Here is a 23,342-nt window from a genome sequence, read left to right as displayed (position 1 = left end):
CCAGGTATCCTGCCTGCAGTAGATGGAATGTGGCAATGGAACGCTGGCTGCGCGTGTCATAATAGGCTCTGAGCCTTTATATACCTGTGCACAGCAGCAGCCACCTTCAGTCTGCTGCTGGACAGCCAGCAGCAGCAGCAGCAGGAGAGGTATGTAATCAGGAGCCCTCCTGCTAAGGGTAGACAGCTGCTCGTTCCACCCCACCCCCCGCCTTAATTGGTTCTCCTCCCTTCCAACGGTGTTGAGGCGGGTGGGAACAGCAGGGGGTGAAGGTGCTGTGTTTAAAGAGGTGGAGTTATGCAGATCTAAAACGCGTGGATTGCAGCAGCAGCAAGCCGAAAAGTGCAGGCATGTAAGGGATCTAGAGGTTGACAACATGTCTTCTTAACGGGAGTCCAGGAGCTCATCTCCACAAATGGACTTTTCAGGATCCTTGGGTGGCTCCGTAGTTTGAAACCAATTCTGGTTATCGCTTCTCGGCCTTTTGGCTAAGATCAAGTGTAGTATCTGTTCTTATCAGTTTAATATCTAATACGTCCCCTATCTGGGGACCATATATTAAATGGATTTTTAGAACAGGGAGATGGAAAAAGAGCTTGCTCTGTCCACTCCACGCATTGACCTGGTATTGCAGTATCTCCAGGACCGGTGCACCCCTTCTTTAATGCAGTTTCTAAAATCAGAAAGAATTGAATTCAATGTTTTTTGTTCATTTTGCTTGTTTGTCGGATTTTGGGATGGACTCTTTGGCTTTGCTTTTCTTCTCCTCATTGGATTTTTCATGTTCAAAGTTGCAGAAGCCAGATTACAAGCTCATTTTGGTTCAACTTCAGCAACTGTGCATTGCATTGCCATGTAATGTGATGCAATGCTATCTTTCTAGCTCTCCCTTTTTACTTCCTTTTGGATAAACAGACATATTAGGCAAGCATTTTGGAGCTTTCACCTAAATAACTACAGGTGGTGAGATAAGCTGCACAATATAATTGACCTTTCAGTATATTGTTGCACACACACCATCTATTTAGCAAATGCCCTTGTTATCAACAGCAGCCTTTTAAACTCACCTGAGCTAACAGGTATGTGCGCTGGTTACTCTGCTGCGCTTAAAATTTCTTTTTTGGTTTGCTACAATGCCTTTTCTGAAACGTTGTCTCCTTCTGCTGGAACACTGACTTCTTTCATTTAATGCCTGCAGACTATAAAAGAGAACCCAACCCAAAAAGTTTGGTTGATTAGTCTGTGGCATTCTGTTAAACTGTTGCTTATGGCGGTCTCTGTGAGCTTCTCAGCGACATTCAGCCAGCCAGGTATCCTGCCTGCAGTAGATGGAATGTGGCAATGGAACGCTGGCTGCGCGTGTCATAATAGGCTCTGAGCCTTTATATACCTGTGCACAGCAGCAGCCACCTTCAGTCTGCTGCTGGACAGCCAGCAGCAGCAGCAGCAGGAGAGGTATGTAATCAGGAGCCCTCCTGCTAAGGGTAGACAGCTGCTCGTTCCACCCCACCCCCCGACTTAATTGGTTCTCCTCCCTTCCAACGGTGTTGAGGCGGGTGGGAACAGCAGGGGGTGAAGGTGCTGTGTTTAAAGAGGTGGAGTTATGCAGATCTAAAACGCGTGGATTGCAGCAGCAGCAAGCCGAAAAGTGCAGGCATGTAAGGGATCTAGAGGTTGACAACATGTCTTCTTAACGGGAATCCAGGAGCTCATCTCCACAAATGGACTTTTCAGGATCCTTGGGTGGCTCCGTAGTTTGAAACCAATTCTGGTTATCGCTTCTCGGCCTTTTGGCTAAGATCAAGTGTAGTATCTGTTCTTATCAGTTTAATATCTGATACGTCCCCTATCTGGGGACCATATATTAAATGGATTTTTAGAACAGGGAGATGGAAAAAGAGCTTGCTCTGTCCACTCCACGCATTGACCTGGTATTGCAGTATCTCCAGGACCGGTGCACCCCTTCTTTAATGCAGTTTCTAAAATCAGAAAGAATTGAATTCAATGTTTTTTGTTCATTTTGCTTGTTTGTCGGATTTTGGGATGGACTCTTTGGCTTTGCTTTTCTTCTCCTCATTGGATTTTTCATGTTCAAAGTTGCAGAAGCCAGATTACAAGCTCATTTTGGTTCAACTTCAGCAACTGTGCATTGCATTGCCATGTAATGTGATGCAATGCTATCTTTCTAGCTCTCCCTTTTTACTTCCTTTTGGATAAACAGACATATTAGGCAAGCATTTTGGAGCTTTCACCTAAATAACTACAGGTGGTGAGATAAGCTGCACAATATAATTGACCTTTCAGTATATTGTTGCACACACACCATCTATTTAGCAAATGCCCTTGTTATCAACAGCAGCCTTTTAAACTCACCTGAGCTAACAGGTATGTGCGCTGGTTACTCTGCTGCGCTTAAAATTTCTTTTTTGGTTTGCTACAATGCCTTTTCTGAAACGTTGTCTCCTTCTGCTGGAACACTGACTTCTTTCATTTAATGCCTGCAGACTATAAAAGAGAACCCAACCCAAAAAGTTTGGTTGATTAGTCTGTGGCATTCTGTTAAACTGTTGCTTATGGCGGTCTCTGTGAGCTTCTCAGCGACATTCAGCCAGCCAGGTATCCTGCCTGCAGTAGATGGAATGTGGCAATGGAACGCTGGCTGCGCGTGTCATAATAGGCTCTGAGCCTTTATATACCTGTGCACAGCAGCAGCCACCTTCAGTCTGCTGCTGGACAGCCAGCAGCAGCAGCAGCAGGAGAGGTATGTAATCAGGAGCCCTCCTGCTAAGGGTAGACAGCTGCTCGTTCCACCCCACCCCCCGCCTTAATTGGTTCTCCTCCCTTCCAACGGTGTTGAGGCGGGTGGGAACAGCAGGGGGTGAAGGTGCTGTGTTTAAAGAGGTGGCGTTATGCAGATCTAAAACGCGTGGATTGCAGCAGCAGCAAGCCGAAAAGTGCAGGCATGTAAGGGATCTAGAGGTTGACAACATGTCTTCTTAACGGGAGTCCAGGAGCTCATCTCCACAAATGGACTTTTCAGGATCCTTGGGTGGCTCCGTAGTTTGAAACCAATTCTGGTTATCGCTTCTCGGCCTTTTGGCTAAGATCAAGTGTAGTATCTGTTCTTATCAGTTTAATATCTGATACGTCCCCTATCTGGGGACCATATATTAAATGGATTTTTAGAACAGGGAGATGGAAAAAGAGCTTGCTCTGTCCACTCCACGCATTGACCTGGTATTGCAGTATCTCCAGGACCGGTGCACCCCTTCTTTAATGCAGTTTCTAAAATCAGAAAGAATTGAATTCAATGTTTTTTGTTCATTTTGCTTGTTTGTCGGATTTTGGGATGGACTCTTTGGCTTTGCTTTTCTTCTCCTCATTGGATTTTTCATGTTCAAAGTTGCAGAAGCCAGATTACAAGCTCATTTTGGTTCAACTTCAGCAACTGTGCATTGCATTGCCATGTAATGTGATGCAATGCTATCTTTCTAGCTCTCCCTTTTTACTTCCTTTTGGATAAACAGACATATTAGGCAAGCATTTTGGAGCTTTCACCTAAATAACTACAGGTGGTGAGATAAGCTGCACAATATAATTGTCCTTTCAGTATATTGTTGCACACACACCATCTATTTAGCAAATGCCCTTGTTATCAACAGCAGCCTTTTAAACTCACCTGAGCTAACAGGTATGTGCGCTGGTTACTCTGCTGCGCTTAAAATTTCTTTTTTGGTTTGCTACAATGCCTTTTCTGAAACGTTGTCTCCTTCTGCTGGAACACTGACTTCTTTCATTTAATGCCTGCAGACTATAAAAGAGAACCCAACCCAAAAAGTTTGGTTGATTAGTCTGTGGCATTCTGTTAAACTGTTGCTTATGGCGGTCTCTGTGAGCTTCTCAGCGACATTCAGCCAGCCAGGTATCCTGCCTGCAGTAGATGGAATGTGGCAATGGAACGCTGGCTGCGCGTGTCATAATAGGCTCTGAGCCTTTATATACCTGTGCACAGCAGCAGCCACCTTCAGTCTGCTGCTGGACAGCCAGCAGCAGCAGCAGCAGGAGAGGTATGTAATCAGGAGCCCTCCTGCTAAGGGTAGACAGCTGCTCGTTCCACCCTACCCCCCGCCTTAATTGGTTCTCCTCCCTTCCAACGGTGTTGAGGCGGGTGGGAACAGCAGGGGGTGAAGGTGCTGTGTTTAAAGAGGTGGAGTTATGCAGATCTAAAACGCGTGGATTGCAGCAGCAGCAAGCCGAAAAGTGCAGGCATGTAAGGGATCTAGAGGTTGACAACATGTCTTCTTAACGGGAGTCCAGGAGCTCATCTCCACAAATGGACTTTTCAGGATCCTTGGGTGGCTCCGTAGTTTGAAACCAATTCTGGTTATCGCTTCTCGGCCTTTTGGCTAAGATCAAGTGTAGTATCTGTTCTTATCAGTTTAATATCTGATACGTCCCCTATCTGGGGACCATATATTAAATGGATTTTTAGAACAGGGAGATGGAAAAAGAGCTTGCTCTGTCCACTCCACGCATTGACCTGGTATTGCAGTATCTCCAGGACCGGTGCACCCCTTCTTTAATGCAGTTTCTAAAATCAGAAAGAATTGAATTCAATGTTTTTTGTTCATTTTGCTTGTTTGTCGGATTTGGGGATGGACTCTTTGGCTTTGCTTTTCTTCTCCTCATTGGATTTTTCATGTTCAAAGTTGCAGAAGCCAGATTACAAGCTCATTTTGGTTCAACTTCAGCAACTGTGCATTGCATTGCCATGTAATGTGATGCAATGCTATCTTTCTAGCTCTCCCTTTTTACTTCCTTTTGGATAAACAGACATATTAGGCAAGCATTTTGGAGCTTTCACCTAAATAACTACAGGTGGTGAGATAAGCTGCACAATATAATTGACCTTTCAGTATATTGTTGCACACACACCATCTATTTAGCAAATGCCCTTGTTATCAACAGCAGCCTTTTAAACTCACCTGAGCTAACAGGTATGTGCGCTGGTTACTCTGCTGCGCTTAAAATTTCTTTTTTGGTTTGCTACAATGCCTTTTCTGAAACGTTGTCTCCTTCTGCTGGAACACTGACTTCTTTCATTTAATGCCTGCAGACTATAAAAGAGAACCCAACCCAAAAAGTTTGGTTGATTAGTCTGTGGCATTCTGTTAAACTGTTGCTTATGGCGGTCTCTGTGAGCTTCTCAGCGACATTCAGCCAGCCAGGTATCCTGCCTGCAGTAGATGGAATGTGGCAATGGAACGCTGGCTGCGCGTGTCATAATAGGCTCTGAGCCTTTATATACCTGTGCACAGCAGCAGCCACCTTCAGTCTGCTGCTGGACAGCCAGCAGCAGCAGCAGCAGGAGAGGTATGTAATCAGGAGCCCTCCTGCTAAGGGTAGACAGCTGCTCGTTCCACCCCACCCCCCGCCTTAATTGGTTCTCCTCCCTTCCAACGGTGTTGAGGCGGGTGGGAACAGCAGGGGGTGAAGGTGCTGTGTTTAAAGAGGTGGAGTTATGCAGATCTAAAACGCGTGGATTGCAGCAGCAGCAAGCCGAAAAGTGCAGGCATGTAAGGGATCTAGAGGTTGACAACATGTCTTCTTAACGGGAGTCCAGGAGCTCATCTCCACAAATGGACTTTTCAGGATCCTTGGGTGGCTCCGTAGTTTGAAACCAATTCTGGTTATCGCTTCTCGGCCTTTTGGCTAAGATCAAGTGTAGTATCTGTTCTTATCAGTTTAATATCTGATACGTCCCCTATCTGGGGACCATATATTAAATGGATTTTTAGAACAGGGAGATGGAAAAAGAGCTTGCTCTGTCCACTCCACGCATTGACCTGGTATTGCAGTATCTCCAGGACTGGTGCACCCCTTCTTTAATGCAGTTTCTAAAATCAGAAAGAATTGAATTCAATGTTTTTTGTTCATTTTGCTTGTTTGTCGGATTTTGGGATGGACTCTTTGGCTTTGCTTTTCTTCTCCTCATTGGATTTTTCATGTTCAAAGTTGCAGAAGCCAGATTACAAGCTCATTTTGGTTCAACTTCAGCAACTGTGCATTGCATTGCCATGTAATGTGATGCAATGCTATCTTTCTAGCTCTCCCTTTTTACTTCCTTTTGGATAAATAGACATATTAGGCAAGCATTTTGGAGCTTTCACCTAAATAACTACAGGTGGTGAGATAAGCTGCACAATATAATTGACCTTTCAGTATATTGTTGCACACACACCATCTATTTAGCAAATGCCCTTGTTATCAACAGCAGCCTTTTAAACTCACCTGAGCTAACAGGTATGTGCGCTGGTTACTCTGCTGCGCTTAAAATTTCTTTTTTGGTTTGCTACAATGCCTTTTCTGAAACGTTGTCTCCTTCTGCTGGAACACTGACTTCTTTCATTTAATGCCTGCAGACTATAAAAGAGAACCCAACCCAAAAAGTTTGGTTGATTAGTCTGTGGCATTCTGTTAAACTGTTGCTTATGGCGGTCTCTGTGAGCTTCTCAGCGACATTCAGCCAGCCAGGTATCCTGCCTGCAGTAGATGGAATGTGGCAATGGAACGCTGGCTGCGCGTGTCATAATAGGCTCTGAGCCTTTATATACCTGTGCACAGCAGCAGCCACCTTCAGTCTGCTGCTGGACAGCCAGCAACAGCAGCAGCAGGAGAGGTATGTAATCAGGAGCCCTCCTGCTAAGGGTAGACAGCTGCTCGTTCCACCCCACCCCCCGCCTTAATTGGTTCTCCTCCCTTCCAACGGTGTTGAGGCGGGTGGGAACAGCAGGGGGTGAAGGTGCTGTGTTTAAAGAGGTGGAGTTATGCAGATCTAAAACGCGTGGATTGCAGCAGCAGCAAGCCGAAAAGTGCAGGCATGTAAGGGATCTAGAGGTTGACAACATGTCTTCTTAACGGGAGTCCAGGAGCTCATCTCCACAAATGGACTTTTCAGGATCCTTGGGTGGCTCCGTAGTTTGAAACCAATTCTGGTTATCGCTTCTCGGCCTTTTGGCTAAGATCAAGTGTAGTATCTGTTCTTTTAAGAACACAAGAGCTACGATCTACACTTGACGAGAGCGATCGAACTCGGAAGGAGAAGAGCTTCGGATCCCAGCTGACATCGGAGAACGAAGGCGGATATCGGTGGGAGGAAGAAGCTCTAAAGAATCCAGAAGAAGACGAAGACTCGGAGAAGAATCGGGCTGTCCTGTGGAATCTTCGAGGAAGAAAATCATCGAGACAAAGACCTTTCGGGGAATTTGTCCAGAACACGACGGGAGAAGAATCTGCATAGCTCCACCCATTCCGGGAAGAGTTCCAGATCCAGCTCCAAGAAGTAACTGCAGGAGGAAAGCCATGGCAAGCGCTGCGAGGAAGGCCGAAAAGAAGAGCCTGGAGCTGGGGACAGCCAGGAGGGCCCAGCCAGGAGCCGATTCTGACCCCAAGGACTCTGCCTCCACGACTGGCCAGCAGAAGGGACCCCAGAAGCCCCGCCACGAAGCTCCAGCCCTAGAGCCATGGATGCGGCAGACGGTGGCCCTGAAGCTGAAGGAAGTGGATGGGAGGGTGCCGGACATGTCCTCGGACGTGTTCTGCCAGAAGATGCTGCTGGATCGAGGCTTCTCCAGGTCGGACACCCTCAGCATCCAGACCTTCTTGACGGGGATCTTCTTCGTCACCTTCGCCACTGTGAACACCTGCAGGAGGTTCTGGGAAATGGTAAGCGCAAAAGGACCGGATAATTCTTTCTCTGCCTTTACAGGTAGCTGCACTATCCAGAGGGATGAAAGGAGGATCACGGTCTCCATGCGCAACCCGCACACCCCAGGCCAAGACATCTGTACCTTCCTGAGACGCTTCTGTTTGGTTGTGAAGGAACCCTCTCACATCCTGAATGGACTCGGCTTCTGGACAGGTAAGTGGTCGGTGACCGTTAGACTTCACAGGGACCTGGCGTACTCAGACGGACTTCGGCACCTGCCCCCGACATTCTCCCTGGGCAACTCCTACGGCCTCATCTATTACCCGGACATGCCGCGGAACTGCAGGAGATGCGGCAAGAACGGCCACGAGATGAAGGACTGCAAGGAGGATGCCTGCAGGATTTGTCGAGTGACGGGACACAGCTCGAAGGACTGCCCGAAGAAGACGTCCTGCAACCTGTGTGGGCTGGCGGCTCATCTGTACAAGGATTGCCCCAGGCGTGAGAGATCCTGGGCATCGGTGGTTGCGACGACCCCAGCTACGGAGGACAAGGCCCCGACGACCAGGCCTGTGAAGGTCAAGGACGCGACGACCAAGGCCCCAGCGGCCAAGGCCGAGACGACCAAGGCCAAAGCGGTCAAGGAGTCGGTGGCCAAAGCCCCAGCGACGGTCCCAGCAGCTCCGAAGCAGAAGAAAAAGTCAAAGGAGGGTAAGAGTTCTGTCACCCCTCTCTCGATCCCTCCCCCTGCCACCCCCGTCCAATCCCCCCCCACCCCGGCCACCCCTGCTGAGGATTCCACTTCCTCTTCCTCCTTCCCCTACTCCTCAGCAGGTGTCCTTTCCCCTGCCCCGGCAGCCACTCTCCCTCCCCAGACCATGGTAGCGGTGGAATTAACCTTTCCTCCACCCGCCGCTATCTATTCCGAGGAGGATTTTCCCCTTCTTGTCTCCCCAGTTCCAACCCGGGGAAAGAGGAAGGTGGAGGACAGCCCTGCTACTGAATCCTCCAAAAAGAAGATTCTGGATTTCGTAGGCGAAAAGGAGGATACCCTCCCTGAGCCAGAAGAGATGGAGCACATGGTTGAGACCCTGGTGGCCGAGCCAGAAGAGGAGGAACTGGTGGTCGCCGAGATCGAGGCCGCGCTGCTTGACCAGATGGAGGAAGAGGGCCTGCTGGTGATCCCGTCACCAGCAGTCAACACCGACGAGGGACCACCCGACCGGAGTGGTAACTAAGGTGTATTGCCTGCGCTAACTTTTTCTTTTTTCCCTACATGATGGCTAATATTAACTTATTTTCCATTAATGTCAGGAGCATCAAGGACAAGTTCAGACGTCAGACTATTTATGCCTTCCTTACTTCCCAGTTGTGTGATGTTAATATGTTGCAGGAATGTTCCCTTCCCTCCTCTAGGTCCTTCAAACATCTGGCCAGGGAGTGGTCCCACGGTCCATCCTACTGGTCCGGTGGGGGTGACTGCAAGTCTGCGGGGGTCGCAATTCTGATCAGGGGGGGCGCATTCACGCTTGAGTCCGTCCAGGAGCTCATCTGCGGCAGGGCTCTTGTTGTAGATGGCAACTGGGCGGGAGAACCTGTCAGGTTCATCAACGTGTATGCGTCCCCACTGAAGAATGAGCGTTTGGAGCTTTTCCAGACCCTGCGGCTTCAGCTTGCCACCACCAGGACCTTAGTGATGGCCGGGGATTTCAACTGCCCCATCGAGGAGGACGGTCGTAGTTCTGGCACATCTGCCAAGTTGGACATCACGTCCAAGCTGCTCATCGAGATGGTAACCGAGGCCTCTCTTCAGGACGTGGTGGGCTCCATGGGGAGAGGCTCCACGAACTATTCGTGGAGCCGACCCGATGGCTCACTCCGCTCCAGGATTGACTTTGTGTTCACCTCTCGGGCAGTCAGGCAGAGTAGGCACTCGATGGTCTCCTGCTTCTTCTCCGACCACAGAGCCATTCACTTACAAGGTGTCCTCGGCGACGGTTTTCCGTCCGGCCCCGGCTCCTGGAAGCTGAATTGTGCTCTGCTGGCTCAGGATGAAGTCGTGGAGGAGCTGAGAGCAGCCTACGCAATGTGGCAGTCCTACAAGGGTAGCTTCCAAACAGTCTCTGATTGGTGGGAATATGTTAAACTTGAGTTTCGCTGTTTCTTTCAGGCCAAGGGTCGACAACAGGCGTGTGAGAAGAGGAGGGACTTCAGAGGGCTGCAGCGCGAGCTGCGGTCGCTGCAGGACCTTCTTCACTGCGGCTGGGACGTGAGGGAGGAGCTGGAGGAGACCAAGAAGAGCCTGAAAAGGCACTTTGAGGAGGAGTCCAAGCGAATCATCTTCCGTTCCAAAGTGGAGAATCTGGAGAAGGGTGAGAAATGTAACTCATTCTTTTTCAGGAAACTTCATGCCGGTCACACGCCCCTGAACGAGCTGCGAGACGAGAGCGGAAACATGCGACGTGGGAAGGAGGACGTGATGAGGGTCGTCAGCGACTTCTACAGCGAACTCTACTCCCACAAGACTACCGACCCCGACGCTGCTGATAAGTTCCTGTCAGGTATCACTAACCATCTTGATCCTGCAGGCACGGCAGCCTTGGACAAACCTCTGATGGTGGGCGAATTGCTCTCTGCCGCTAAATCCTTTAGGACCGGCAGGACCCCGGGCAGTGATGGTCTTCCAGCGGAGCTCTATGTAGCGCTGGGAGACCTCATCTGTCCGGACCTGTTGGACCTGTACGAGGAGATGGTGGTGGAGGGTAGAATGCCTCCATCTTTGAGGGAAGGAATGGTCACGATCCTGTACAAGCGGAAGGGAGAGAGGTGCGACCTGAGGAATTGGCGTCCCATCACTCTGCTCAACGTGGACTACAAGATCCTGGCCAAGACGATGGCGACACGACTTAAGACGGTCATCGGACGGATCATCCACCCGGACCAGACCTGCGGCATCCCTGGACGTCGCATCGCAGACAGCCTCGCTCTCGTGCGGGACACGGTCGAGTACATCAAGGTCCGCCGCGCACACGCGGCCCTGGTCTCCTTGGATCAGGAGAAGGCCTTCGACCGGGTTTCCCACGAGTTCATGGGCCGAGCTCTGCACCGGTTAGGTTTGGGTAACATGTTTTGTTCGTATGTCCGTCTGATGTATTTTGATATCCACAGCTCGGTGTTGGTGAACGGCTGGAAGACTGACCCCTTCCCTGTCCTCTCTGGGGTCAGACAAGGCTGCCCTCTATCACCTCTTCTTTTTGTTTGTGTTATAGAACTCTTCGCAGAGGCTATCCGGCAGAATGGAGAGATCAGAGGGATCACCGCACCGGGTCCGGGACGACACGAGGTCAAGTGCTCGCTCTACATGGACGACGTCACCGTCTTCTGCGCTGATCGTGGTTCAGTCGACGCCCTCGTCCAGACGTGTGAGAGGTTCGGCCGGGCTTCAGGGGCCAAAGTCAACTGCAGGAAGTCGGAAGCCATGCTCTTCGGGGATTGGCAGCCGGCCTCCTCCGCCCCCTTCCCCTTCAACATTCAACCGGATTTCCTCAAGGTGCTGGGAGTCTGGTTCGGGAAGGAAGGAGCGGCCCTCAAGTCCTGGCAAGAACGCTTGGCCAAGGTGAAGCAACGGATCGGACTCTGGAGCCTCAGACACCTCACTTGTGAGGGTAAGGCACTCATCCTGCGTAATGAGGTCCTGCCCGTCTTGCAGTACACGGCGCAGGCCTGGCCCCCACACGTCACTGTGTGCAGGGCCATTACCAGGACAGTGTTTCACTTTGTCTGGGGATCCAAGATGGACAGAGTCAGGCGGGCCGTCATGTACAAGGAGCCTCGCAAGGGTGGGAAGGGCGTTCCAGATATCCCCACCCTCCTGCGATCCTCTTTTGTGTGTGATTGTGTCCGCCGGACTTTGCAAGTCAAGAATGGCTCCGCGGGCAGGTCCATGTCTCGCTTCTTCCTGCTTCCTCTTTGGAGGCGACTCGGCTGGGACAAGTGGGACAGCTCCTTCCCCTACAACTGGACGACGCCATGGTTCTACGGAGACGTCGTTCGATTTGTGGGGGAGCATCAACTGGAGGGACTCAAGCCCGACTTGTGGAAGCCCAAAACTATCCACAAGCTAATCAGAGCCAAGGATGACGTGGAGAACATCACAGGACTTCACCAGGACACGCTGGAGACTGTGTGGACAAATGTGTCGTCTGACAGGCTGACCAACGGGCACAAGGACTTGTCGTGGATGGCGATTCAGGGCGGACTGCCCGTCCGGTCATTCATGCATGCCCGGAACCTGTGCAAGACCCGGTACTGCCCAAGGTGCCCCTTCGTGGAGGAAACATCTTTGCACACTTTTTGGGACTGCGGATTTGCACAGCGCCTATTGACTGCACTTGAGGACGACCTGAGGAACTCTGTCCCCAGGGCGAGCCTATCGCACCATTCTGTGCTTTACGGACTCTTCCCTGGGGTTCATACCGTCGGAGCCATCCAGGAGGCTTGGCGCCTTATGAACTGCTTCAAGGATGCCGTTTGGGTCGCCAGGAACCGGCTCATCTTGAGGAGGGAGAGGATGTCCATCCAGGACTGCCGCAGGCTGATCCACAGCCTGCTCAGAGACTATTCCATCATGGACGGTCCGGAGGACGAGGACGAGGACTAAACCCCTCCTCCCCCTCTCCCCTTATGTGTCTTGTCTTTCAATAAAGCTTCGGGCCTGTGATTTTCCCCTCCCCATCCCCTTTTTCCCAATCCCCATCCCTTATCACGGTTCGTCGTACTGTATTGATTGACATGCTTTTCTTTCAGATTGAGTGTTTTGTGTAGCATAGGGGTGTGATGTGTCTAGTTAGTGCGTCGTATCCTCATGCTATGTAAATATGATGTAGAATTCTGTGTGTACTGGGCTGCGGCACTGTACACTGTCTGTTAACTTATTTTTTGTGCTAATAAAAGATATATTCAATCAAAAAAATCTGTTCTTATCAGTTTAATATCTGATACGTCCCCTATCTGGGGACCATATATTAAATGGATTTTTAGAACAGGGAGATGGAAAAAGAGCTTGCTCTGTCCACTCCACGCATTGACCTGGTATTGCAGTATCTCCAGGACCGGTGCACCCCTTCTTTAATGCAGTTTCTAAAATCAGAAAGAATTGAATTCAATGTTTTTTGTTCATTTTGCTTGTTTGTCGGATTTTGGGATGGACTCTTTGGCTTTGCTTTTCTTCTCCTCATTGGATTTTTCATGTTCAAAGTTGCAGAAGCCAGATTACAAGCTCATTTTGGTTCAACTTCAGCAACTGTGCATTGCATTGCCATGTAATGTGATGCAATGCTATCTTTCTAGCTCTCCCTTTTTACTTCCTTTTGGATAAACAGACATATTAGGCAAGCATTTTGGAGCTTTCACCTAAATAACTACAGGTGGTGAGATAAGCTGCACAATATAATTGACCTTTCAGTATATTGTTGCACACACACCATCTATTTAGCAAATGCCCTTGTTATCAACAGCAGCCTTTTAAACTCACCTGAGCTAACAGGTATGTGCGCTGGTTACTCTGCTGCGCTTAAAATTTCTTTTTTGGTTTGCTACAATGCCTTTTCTGAAACGTTGTCTCCTTCTGCTGGAACACTGACTTCTTTCATTTAATGCCTGCAGACTATAAAAGAGAACCCAACCCAAAAAGTTTGGTTGATTAGTCTGTGGCATTCTGTTAAACTGTTGCTTATGGCGGTCTCTGTGAGCTTCTCAGCGACATTCAGCCAGCCAGGTATCCTGCCTGCAGTAGATGGAATGTGGCAATGGAACGCTGGCTGCGCGTGTCATAATAGGCTCTGAGCCTTTATATACCTGTGCACAGCAGCAGCCACCTTCAGTCTGCTGCTGGACAGCCAGCAGCAGCAGGAGAGGTATGTAATCAGGAGCCCTCCTGCTAAGGGTAGACAGCTGCTCGTTCCACCCCACCCCCCGCCTTAATTGGTTCTCCTCCCTTCCAACGGTGTTGAGGCGGGTGGGAACAGCAGGGGGTGAAGGTGCTGTGTTTAAAGAGGTGGAGTTATGCAGATCTAAAACGCGTGGATTGCAGCAGCAGCAAGCCGAAAAGTGCAGGCATGTAAGGGATCTAGAGGTTGACAACATGTCTTCTTAACGGGAGTCCAGGAGCTCATCTCCACAAATGGACTTTTCAGGATCCTTGGGTGGCTCCGTAGTTTGAAACCAATTCTGGTTATCGCTTCTCGGCCTTTTGGCTAAGACCAAGTGTCTTGTCTGGGGTCCTTGAGTGTTTTCCCTTGGCCTTCCGGCATCGCCATCTTGATGGCTTAAGCCGGTTGCTTCTTTAGGGGGAGAACGAGGAGGAACGAGAGAGTGATCATAATGGGCGTGAAGATACGCTATGCTGGGACCGATGACAATCGGGTTCGCAATGCATTCCGCATTGAAGTTGATGCTGCTGTCAGAGAGCGTTTCAATCTGTCGTATATGGTGCACGAGGTGATCTTCAAAATCCTGGAAGTGACAAGAGAAAACATCGTCTGCCTGCAGGAATCCCGGAAAGAAGGACGGTATGTCTTGGTGTTGCAATCTATGGCGGCTTGCCGGAACCTGTATAAGAAGTTGAGGGAGCAGGAGAAGAATCCAACCTTGCATGGTTTGACTTTTACAGTCTTGTACTCCAAAGGTGATGTTCCCCTAGTCATATTTATGTATAATCCCTTTGTGCACGAACATGACATTGCGACTTTTCTTAAGAGGCATTGTGACTTTGTGAGCAACAGTCACAAAATCATGAACGAGGAGAACTTATGGACTGGCAAATACAGATATTTTGTCAGATTTGGGGAAAGTTCTTCGGAGCCTGGAGGTGTTCATTACCCTCCCCAAAGTTTCTCTATCGGGAGAGATAGGGGTATTCTCTTCTTTCCTGAGGCCCCAGTTTTTTGCAGGAAATGTAAGAAGTACGGACACTTACAAGAGGTTTGTACTGCTGTGCCTGTTTGCTCCAAGTGCAACCAAAGTGGGCATGTTGCTAAGGACTGTACCAATCCAATTGTTTGCAATGCTTGTGGCATGGAGGGGCATGCCTTTAAGGATTGTACTCGTCGTGCGAACGAGGGCAAGGCAAGGGCATACTCTGAGGTGGTCTCGAACTCTCCGAGGCCTAAGAGTGTGGCACCTGAGGCCGCAGTTTCTTCCAGGGTGAAGGTAGTGGAACAGCGTGTGGAGACTGCTCCAGTGAGGGCGTCTGCTGACCTACTGGTGGAGCCCGGGAGAGTGGAAGAGGTTCTGGCAGCTGAGATGGACATTTCTTCCTATCAGGGGGGTTTCATTGACTCCTTTTGTGAAGAACGTGAGGGAGCCTTGGAAATCCCAGGGGACCCAGCTCTCAGTTGGAGCAGTGAAAGTATGGATGAAGAGGGAGCTGGAGGTCAAGGAGACTTCACTGAGACTGGGGTGAGGTCTTCTGAGGAACCGGACCGCGCTAAGAATAAAAGGGCCCGGTTGTCTGAACCATCAAGTAGCCAATGCGTGGCAAGTCCGGTGAGTGAGCGGGATTACCCAGTGGTTTCTCTTTCTCCTGCGTCAACGGCTTACCTGGAGGAGAATTTGGAGTCCACTATCTTTCAGCTAAGTGGGAGTTCGCCGGATGACAAAGGATAAGGAAGGCATGTTTTTTTGCTGAGACTGGTGTTTCTGGTTTTTGAGCCAAAGAATGGTCTCTAAACCAAATTGGGACATTGCGTCCCTTAATGTAAGACTTTTAAAGTCTAGAGTTAGAAGATCTGTGATTCTGGACTTCTTACATAACCATTCTTTTGATATTATGTGTCTACAGGAGTGTGGTATAGAAGAACCCCTGGAAGACGCTGATTGGCCATATGGCCAGCATATCTGGTCTGGCTCTAGTGGGAATAAAAATGATGGAGTTGGGATAGTATTAAATAATAGAAATTTTGTTTTTGAATATTATAAGGTAATAGAGGTGGGTCGTTGCATCTCTGCAGTTGTGTGTGGGAGGGGGTGGAAAGTTAAAATTATAAATATTTATGGTCCTACAAAAAAAGAAGACAGGTTAAGTTTATTAGATAAATTATGTTTAGAATTACCTGGTAGGATCCCTGTGATAGTAACAGGTGATTTTAACTGTGTAACTGAGGGGAAAGTTGATGCCTCAGGAAAAAAATTGGCAAACATTATTTCTGATTTTTTCTTTTTTGATGCTGCTGAGGTTTATTTGGGGAAGCCACCACCACCAACCTATAAAGCTGACAGGGGTGGGATAACATCTAGGATTGATAGGATGTTTTTTTCTAAAAATATAATATGTGATGGTTTTTCTCAATTTTCAGTTCCTTTTTCGGACCATGTGTGCCTGAAAGGTGAGTTTAGAGGGGATTTAAGGCGGGTGCATGGGAGAGGTGTGTGGAAATTGAATGTGAGTTTGCTTGAGGATGAGAGAATTGTGAATGATTTTAAGAAAAAATATAGTTGGTGTAAATCTCAAAAGAGTAAGTTTGAAAGTGTGTTGGTGTGGTGGGATTGGATGAAGTATGAAGTGCAAAAGTTTTTTCGTCGATGGGGCTATAAAAAGGCTGCCATGGTTAGGAGTCAATATAAAGATTTAATGATGAGGGTGGAATGGCTGGAGAAAATGAGGATGTGTGGTGTGGATGTGGATGATTTGTTAAGAAGTGCGAGAGAGGATTTGAAGAGGACTTTGGAGAGGAAGGGAAGGGAAATAATTTTTAGGTCAAAGGTGGTCCATCTTGATAAAGATGAAAAGTGTTCAAGATATTTCTTTAAAAAAATAAATGGTAAGAAGGAGGGTATGGAGGAGATTTTTGATGTGGATGGTGTTTGTGTGAGTGGGGAGGATGTAATGAAGGAAGTGGTCACGTTTTATGCTGAGTTGTTTGGCAGGAAGTGGGTGGATGAGAGTTTGAAAGAAGAAGTGCTTAAGACTTTGGATTGTAAGGTGGATAAGGATGGATGTTCTGGTCTACGTGAGGCAGTGATTGAGGAGGAAGTTAAGAAAGCGGTGTTTGGTGCAAGGAAAAATGTGACGCCTGGGAAGGATGGTTTGCCTGTGGAGCTATATGTTATGATGTGGGAAGTGATGGGTATGGATTTAGTGGAAGTGTGTCAGTTTATGTGGGAGAATGGGATGCTTGCGGGTTCAATGAAGGAGGGAGTGGTGGTCTTAATCCATAAGAAAGGGGATAAAAGGTGTTTGAGTAATTGGAGGCCAATTACGCTTCTGAACGCCGATTACAAGGTATTCAGTAAAATTTTGGCGTGTCGGATGCGTGTGGTTATAGCTGATGTGATTGGTAAAGATCAAGTGTGTGCAGTGCCTGGTAGATGTATGACAGATAATCTGTGTCTTTTAAGAGATGTGTTGTGGGATTGTAAAGTAAGAAAGCAGAAGTGTATGGTGATGGCTGTTGACTTTGAAAAGGCGTTTGATCGCGTGTCTCATGTGTTTCTATTTGAGGTTTTGCGTAGAATGGGTTTTCCGGAGAAATTTGTGCGTGCCGTGAGAGGATTGTATGGGGAGGTGGTGAGTGAATTTCTGGTGAATGGGTTTTTGAGTGAGAAAGTGTGTATTAGGTCTGGTGTGAGGCAAGGTTGTCCCATGTCACCGGTATTATTTGTGTGTGTGATTGAGCCACTGCTGTGTATGATTCGGAAAGAGAAAGTGGTGCGTGGTTTGTTAGTGCCGGGGAGTGGTGGAATGACTGTGAAAGTCTTAGGATATATGGATGATGTAGTAGTGGTGAGTGAGAGTGTGGCCTCTATGGAGAGAGTAAAATTGTTGTTGAATTTTTTTTGTGGCGCGTCAGCGTTTCGTGTGAATTGGAACAAATGCATGTTTAAATGTTTTGGTGACAATAGGATTAAGATGGATGGTGTGGCTGGTGTGGATGGTGCAATTAAAGTGTTGGGAGTTTTTTTTAATGATGATTTGAAAGGTTATGAGAGTTGGGATGAATGTGGTGAGCGGATTGTGCGGAAGATGAATTTTTGGAAGTTACGTTCTTTGTCTTTGGTAGGGAAGGTTCTTATTATTAAGGCTGTTATTCTCCCTATTTTGCTTTATGTTTCTTGTATTTTTCCAGTGCCCTATAGGAAAATTAAAAAAGTGGAGAAACTAATTTTTGTGTTTTTTTGGGGCAGTAGGATGGAAAGACTTATGAGAGAGATTTTGTTTAAGCAATATTTGTATGGGGGACTGAAGTTTCCGAATATTGAAGTGTTTCTAACATTGCATTTTATTAAGACTACGGTCATTTTGATTGGGAAGAATAATAAAGGGGCATTTATGTGTAAGTATTTGGCTGGATGGATGCTGTATGGTCTGAATTGGGTGAAGCGTGATAAGAATGTGCCTGTTGCTTTTAAGTGTCCTGAGTGGTATGGTTTGATTGAGAAGTTTGTGAGGAAGAATGATTTGTTAGTAGTTGCAATGAAAGACTTTACGTTTGTTAAGAAGGTGATGGGGAAGATGTGTGTGAATGAGTGTGAGAGTAATGTGGTGGGGTTGCGTTCTATGGAAGTTGCGCGGGTATGGAAGAAGTTAAGCATTCAAGGTGTGTCGAATAGACAGCGAGATATAGTATGGATGAGCCTTCATAATATTTTGCCAGTGAGGGATTTTCAGAAGAAAAGAGATCTCATAAGATCTGCAGTATGTCCAAGGGATGGTTGTGGAGCGAATGAGACGGTGAGGCACCTTATGTGGGATTGTAATTTTGCGTATGATGTGTGGAAAGGTGTGGGTGGACTGTGTAAAGGGGTTGCTGGTGTGAAGTTTATTGATTGGAGAGTGGCTATGTTTGGTTTTGGTGCTAGTCGTCGTGGCCTAGACAGGATGATGTGGTTTATTATGGTGTGTGTGCAGGAGAGCTTGTGGGATGTGAGAAATTTGTGTGTGTTTAAAAGAGTAAATTTAACAGTAAATGATTGTATTAGGTTGATCTTAGCAAGACTATATGTAATCTATTTGTGGGATACAAGAGAAGGTGGTGGTGGTGGAACAGATTCTGAAGGTGTGTGGAAATACCTTAAGTGGCAGGATATGGTTAAATACCGTTGATATTTTTTCTGGAAATTTCTCTGGCATAGGATTACTTGTTTGTATTTTTGTTGAATAATCCTTTAATAAAGAAACCACAATGATGTTTATGAAGTGGCAGTATAACTTATGACGAAGTCTGGTTAACTGTTTGCTTATATCTAAACCTGAGTGGTTTTAAAAAAAAAAAAAAAAAAAAAAAAAAAAATCTGTTCTTATCAGTTTAATATCTGATACGTCCCCTATCTGGGGACCATATATTAAATGGATTTTTAGAACAGGGAGATGGAAAAAGAGCTTGCTCTGTCCACTCCACGCATTGACCTGGTATTGCAGTATCTCCAGGACTGGTGCACCCCTTCTTTAATGCAGTTTCTAAAATCAGAAAGAATTGAATTCAATGTTTTTTGTTCATTTTGCTTGTTTGTCGGATTTTGGGATGGACTCTTTGGCTTTGCTTTTCTTCTCCTCATTGGATTTTTCATGTTCAAAGTTGCAGAAGCCAGATTACAAGCTCATTTTGGTTCAGCTTCAGCAACTTTGCATTGCATTGCCATGTAATGTGATGCAATGCTATCTTTCTAGCTCTCCCTTTTTACTTCCTTTTGGATAAACAGACATATTAGGCAAGCATTTTGGAGCTTTCACCTAAATAACTACAGGTGGTGAGATAAGCTGCACAATATAATTGACCTTTCAGTATATTGTTGCACACACACCATCTATTTAGCAAATGCCCTTGTTATCAACAGCAGCCTTTTAAACTCACCTGAGCTAACAGGTATGTGCGCTGGTTACTCTGCTGCGCTTAAAATTTCTTTTTTGGTTTGCTACAATGCCTTTTCTGAAACGTTGTCTCCTTCTGCTGGAACACTGACTTCTTTCATTTAATGCCTGCAGACTATAAAAGAGAACCCAACCCAAAAAGTTTGGTTGATTAGTCTGTGGCATTCTGTTAAACTGTTGCTTATGGCGGTCTCTGTGAGCTTCTCAGCGACATTCAGCCAGCCAGGTATCCTGCCTGTAGTAGATGGAATGTGGCAATGGAACGCTGGCTGCGCGTGTCATAATAGGCTCTGAGCCTTTATATACCTGTGCACAGCAGCAGCCACCTTCAGTCTGCTGCTGGACAGCCAGCAGCAGCAGCAGCAGGAGAGGTATGTAATCAGGAGCCCTCCTGCTAAGGGTAGACAGCTGCTCGTTCCACCCCACCCCCCGCCTTAATTGGTTCTCCTCCCTTCCAACGGTGTTGAGGCGGGTGGGAACAGCAGGGGGTGAAGGTGCTGTGTTTAAAGAGGTGGAGTTATGCAGATCTAAAACGCGTGGATTGCAGCAGCAGCAAGCCGAAAAGTGCAGGCATGTAAGGGATCTAGAGGTTGACAACATGTCTTCTTAACGGGAGTCCAGGAGCTCATCTCCACAAATGGACTTTTCAGGATCCTTGGGTGGCTCCGTAGTTTGAAACCAATTCTGGTTATCGCTTCTCGGCCTTTTGGCTAAGATCAAGTGTAGTATCTGTTCTTATCAGTTTAATATCTGATACGTCCCCTATCTGGGGACCATATATTAAATGGATTTTTAGAACAGGGAGATGGAAAAAGAGCTTACTCTGTCCACTCCACGCATTGACCTGGTATTGCAGTATCTCCAGGACCGGTGCACCCCTTCTTTAATGCAGTTTCTAAAATCAGAAAGAATTGAATTCAATGTTTTTTGTTCATTTTGCTTGTTTGTCGGATTTGGGGATGGACTCTTTGGCTTTGCTTTTCTTCTCCTCATTAGATTTTTCATGTTCAAAGTTGCAGAAGCCAGATTACAAGCTCATTTTGGTTCAACTTCAGCAACTGTGCATTGCATTGCCATGTAATGTGATGCAATGCTATCTTTCTAGCTCTCCTTTTTACTTCCTTTTGGATAAACAGACATATTAGGCAAGCATTTTGGAGCTTTCACCTAAATAACTACAGGTGGTGAGATAAGCTGCACAATATAATTGACCTTTCAGTATATTGTTGCACACACACCATCTATTTAGCAAATGCCCTTGTTATCAACAGCAGCCTTTTAAACTCACCTGAGCTAACAGGTATGTGCGCTGGTTACTCTGCTGCGCTTAAAATTTCTTTTTTGGTTTGCTACAATGCCTTTTCTGAAACGTTGTCTCCTTCTTCTGGAACACTGACTTCTTTCATTTAATGCCTGCAGACTATAAAAGAGAACCCAACCCAAAAAGTTTGGTTGATTAGTCTGTGGCATTCTGTTAAACTGTTGCTTATGGCGGTCTCTGTGAGCTTCTCAGCGACATTCAGCCAGCCAGGTATCCTGCCTGCAGTAGATGGAATGTGGCAATGGAACGCTGGCTGCGCGTGTCATAATAGGCTCTGAGCCTTTATATACCTGTGCACAGCAGCAGCCACCTTCAGTCTGCTGCTGGACAGCCAGCAGCAGCAGCAGCAGGAGAGGTATGTAATCAGGAGCCCTCCTGCTAAGGGTAGACAGCTGCTCGTTCCACCCCACCCCCCGCCTTAATTGGTTCTCCTCCCTTCCAACGGTGTTGAGGCGGGTGGGAACAGCAGGGGGTGAAGGTGCTGTGTTTAAAGAGGTGGAGTTATGCAGATCTAAAACGCGTGGATTGCAGCAGCAGCAAGCCGAAAAGTGCAGGCATGTAAGGGATCTAGAGGTTGACAACATGTCTTCTTAACGGGAGTCCAGGAGCTCATCTCCACAAATGGACTTTTCAGGATCCTTGGGTGGCTCCGTAGTTTGAAACCAATTCTGGTTATCGCTTCTCGGCCTTTTGGCTAAGATCAAGTGTAGTATCTGTTCTTATCAGTTTAATATCTGATACGTCCCCTATCTGGGGACCATATATTAAATGGATTTTTAGAACAGGGAGATGGAAAAAGAGCTTGCTCTGTCCACTCCACGCATTGACCTGGTATTGCAGTATCTCCAGGACCGGTGCACCCCTTCTTTAATGCAGTTTCTAAAATCAGAAAGAATTGAATTCAATGTTTTTTGTTCATTTTGCTTGTTTGTCGGATTTTGGGATGGACTCTTTGGCTTTGCTTTTCTTCTCCTCATTGGATTTTTCATGTTCAAAGTTGCAGAAGCCAGATTACAAGCTCATTTTGGTTCAACTTCAGCAACTGTGCATTGCATTGCCATGTAATGTGATGCAATGCTATCTTTCTAGCTCTCCCTTTTTACTTCCTTTTGGATAAACAGACATATTAGGCAAGCATTTTGGAGCTTTCACCTAAATAACTACAGGTGGTGAGATAAGCTGCACAATATAATTGACCTTTCAGTATATTGTTGCACACACACCATCTATTTAGCAAATGCCCTTGTTATCAACAGCAGCCTTTTAAACTCACCTGAGCTAACAGGTATGTGCGCTGGTTACTCTGCTGCGCTTAAAATTTCTTTTTTGGTTTGCTACAATGCCTTTTCTGAAACGTTGTCTCCTTCTTCTGGAACACTGACTTCTTTCATTTAATGCCTGCAGACTATAAAAGAGAACCCAACCCAAAAAGTTTGGTTGATTAGTCTGTGGCATTCTGTTAAACTGTTGCTTATGGCGGTCTCTGTGAGCTTCTCAGCGACATTCAGCCAGCCAGGTATCCTGCCTGCAGTAGATGGAATGTGGCAATGGAACGCTGGCTGCGCGTGTCATAATAGGCTCTGAGCCTTTATATACCTGTGCACAGCAGCAGCCACCTTCAGTCTGCTGCTGGACAGCCAGCAGCAGCAGCAGCAGGAGAGGTATGTAATCAGGAGCCCTCCTGCTAAGGGTAGACAGCTGCTCGTTCCACCCCACCCCCCGCCTTAATTGGTTCTCCTCCCTTCCAACGGTGTTGAGGCGGGTGGGAACAGCAGGGGGTGAAGGTGCTGTGTTTAAAGAGGTGGAGTTATGCAGATCTAAAACGCGTGGATTGCAGCAGCAGCAAGCCGAAAAGTGCAGGCATGTAAGGGATCTAGAGGTTGACAACATGTCTTCTTAACGGGAGTCCAGGAGCTCATCTCCACAAATGGACTTTTCAGGATCCTTGGGTGGCTCCGTAGTTTGAAACCAATTCTGGTTATCGCTTCTCGGCCTTTTGGCTAAGATCAAGTGTAGTATCTGTTCTTATCAGTTTAATATCTGATACGTCCCCTATCTGGGGACCATATATTAAATGGATTTTTAGAACAGGGAGATGGAAAAAGAGCTTGCTCTGTCCACTCCACGCATTGACCTGGTATTGCAGTATCTCCAGGACCGGTGCACCCCTTCTTTAATGCAGTTTCTAAAATCAGAAAGAATTGAATTCAATGTTTTTTGTTCATTTTGCTTGTTTGTCGGATTTTGGGATGAACTCTTTGGCTTTGCTTTTCTTCTCCTCATTGGATTTTTCATGTTCAAAGTTGCAGAAGCCAGATTACAAGCTCATTTTGGTTCAACTTCAGCAACTGTGCATTGCATTGCCATGTAATGTGATGCAATGCTATCTTTCTAGCTCTCCCTTTTTACTTCCTTTTGGATAAACAGACATATTAGGCAAGCATTTT

The 23,342-nt window shown here is 47.1% G+C and overlaps 9 non-coding genes and 2 pseudogenes across 9 annotated transcripts; all 11 read left to right on the top strand.

Moving 5' to 3' along the window:
* The first annotated feature begins 468 nt into the window (after window positions 1-468).
* LOC141235254 (U2 spliceosomal RNA) lies at window positions 469-659 on the top strand. The gene has a single exon (XR_012301106.1). It is a non-coding gene; the product is annotated as a U2 spliceosomal RNA (small nuclear RNA).
* Window positions 660-1,774: 1,115 nt separating this feature from the next.
* On the top strand, window positions 1,775-1,965 carry LOC141235111 (U2 spliceosomal RNA). Its single transcript, XR_012300966.1, has one exon. It is a non-coding gene; the product is annotated as a U2 spliceosomal RNA (small nuclear RNA).
* A 1,115-nt stretch (window positions 1,966-3,080) lies between these two features.
* On the top strand, window positions 3,081-3,271 carry LOC141235100 (U2 spliceosomal RNA). Its single transcript, XR_012300955.1, has one exon. It is a non-coding gene; the product is annotated as a U2 spliceosomal RNA (small nuclear RNA).
* Window positions 3,272-4,386: 1,115 nt separating this feature from the next.
* On the top strand, window positions 4,387-4,577 carry LOC141235089 (U2 spliceosomal RNA). Its single transcript, XR_012300944.1, has one exon. It is a non-coding gene; the product is annotated as a U2 spliceosomal RNA (small nuclear RNA).
* A 1,115-nt stretch (window positions 4,578-5,692) lies between these two features.
* On the top strand, window positions 5,693-5,883 carry LOC141235192 (U2 spliceosomal RNA). Its single transcript, XR_012301046.1, has one exon. It is a non-coding gene; the product is annotated as a U2 spliceosomal RNA (small nuclear RNA).
* A 1,115-nt stretch (window positions 5,884-6,998) lies between these two features.
* Window positions 6,999-7,076, top strand: LOC141235367 (U2 spliceosomal RNA; annotated as a pseudogene).
* Window positions 7,077-12,639: 5,563 nt separating this feature from the next.
* LOC141235310 (U2 spliceosomal RNA) lies at window positions 12,640-12,833 on the top strand. Its single transcript, XR_012301159.1, has one exon. It is a non-coding gene; the product is annotated as a U2 spliceosomal RNA (small nuclear RNA).
* A 6,098-nt stretch (window positions 12,834-18,931) lies between these two features.
* Window positions 18,932-19,149, top strand: LOC141235348 (U2 spliceosomal RNA; annotated as a pseudogene).
* Window positions 19,150-20,264: 1,115 nt separating this feature from the next.
* LOC141235257 (U2 spliceosomal RNA) lies at window positions 20,265-20,455 on the top strand. The gene has a single exon (XR_012301109.1). It is a non-coding gene; the product is annotated as a U2 spliceosomal RNA (small nuclear RNA).
* Window positions 20,456-21,569: 1,114 nt separating this feature from the next.
* Window positions 21,570-21,760, top strand: LOC141235076 (U2 spliceosomal RNA). Its single transcript, XR_012300932.1, has one exon. It is a non-coding gene; the product is annotated as a U2 spliceosomal RNA (small nuclear RNA).
* A 1,115-nt stretch (window positions 21,761-22,875) lies between these two features.
* Window positions 22,876-23,066, top strand: LOC141235064 (U2 spliceosomal RNA). The gene has a single exon (XR_012300921.1). It is a non-coding gene; the product is annotated as a U2 spliceosomal RNA (small nuclear RNA).
* The last annotated feature ends 276 nt before the right edge of the window (window positions 23,067-23,342 follow it).

The sequence above is a fragment of the Phyllobates terribilis genome, unplaced genomic scaffold (assembly GCF_046119375.1).
Source record: "Phyllobates terribilis strain yellow unplaced genomic scaffold, ASM4611937v1 Scaffold_650__1_contigs__length_881393, whole genome shotgun sequence".
Classification (NCBI taxonomy): Eukaryota; Metazoa; Chordata; class Amphibia; order Anura; family Dendrobatidae; genus Phyllobates; species Phyllobates terribilis.
The sequence above is the reverse complement of the archived record's forward strand: the minus strand, read 5'-3'. Positions and strand labels throughout refer to the sequence as shown.